Source organism: Haliaeetus leucocephalus, unplaced genomic scaffold (genome assembly GCF_000737465.1).
Source record: "Haliaeetus leucocephalus isolate CR32 unplaced genomic scaffold, Haliaeetus_leucocephalus-4.0 Scaffold741, whole genome shotgun sequence".
Lineage (NCBI taxonomy): Eukaryota > Metazoa > Chordata > Aves > Accipitriformes > Accipitridae > Haliaeetus > Haliaeetus leucocephalus.
In genome coordinates, this window is record NW_010973177.1 from 5,841,850 (window position 1) to 5,843,042 (window position 1,193).

A 1,193-nucleotide genomic window follows, 5' to 3' on the forward strand; every position below is an offset into this window, starting at 1 on the left:
TATCTCGGAGTGTGCGTGCTCCGGGGGGGTGGGGGTCTCTGAGGATGCACGGGGGGAGCAGGCAACGGTGGGCTTCAAAATAACCCCCCCCCCGCAAAGCCACCCCAGTAAAGGCTGCTGGTACTGGGAGGGCGGTGGGGGAGAGCGGCTCAGCCAGAGTTCCGGCAGGTGATGGAGGAGGAGGAGGCGGCAGGAGGCAGGACGTGACTTTTATTAACCATTAGAAACCACATTATTCGTTAAAGTTTTACATCCAGTACTTTTTTTTTTTTAAACTTTTTTTTTTTCCCCCCAATCGCCGCAGGCGAGCGGCGCGGGGCAGGCTGGGGGCCAGCCGGTTTCCCCGCGGGACCTTCCTAACCCCCCTCACCCCCAGGACAGCTTCGCTGGGGCTGTTTGCTCTGGGAGAAGAGACTTTGGAGAAGCAGCAGCTTTGGATCAGATTCGGGGGCCTGTGTGAAAGCAGCATTTGAGTTTAAATCTGCAGAAAGAGCTTGCTGTTTCGCTGCAGGGCAGCCCATGGCCTCCTTGCCTCGCTTTCCACCTCTCCCTCTGCCCGCTGAGCAGCGGGGGGACGATGCAGGAGACACACAAGGATGCCCCGAGCTGGGCAAACACACCGGGACCCCCCCCTAAAACTCCCAGGTTTGAAAATAAAACTGGACCTTGCTTTCTCTGAAATGCCCCAAAACCTCCTCCACCCGTGAAGGTGCAAGGGGGTCGCTTCTCCATCAAACCGGACCAAGTTGCCTCCCAGTGAGCCCAGGGTGGGAGGAACCGGGGTCTGATAACCTCAGGAATTCAGCTGCTCCCAGGGAGAAGAGGGAAAACCAAAGCAAAACAAGTCCTCCCGGGGGAGGGTTTCAGGCAGGATTGCCCCATCTCGGCGTAGCCAGGCGGGCACGGCTTCCCCGCTGCCAGCTCTGCCCACCTCGGCTCGCTGTCTTTAAATATCACATTTGCAGACCGGGGAAGGATGAAGAACGGCGATATAAATATAAATTAAGTGATGAGGGGAAGGGAGAAGATCATTGTCCTGTCAAAATCCAAAACCTCAGTCAAACACAGCATCGGGCTGTCGGGGTTTGAGCACCCCGGGGCACCAGGAGGATCCCGCAAATACCACATTTAGGGAGAGGTATGGAGGTGTTGGCAGCGAGCTGTGGTCTGAGCCGGGCGGGAGAGGGGAGCTC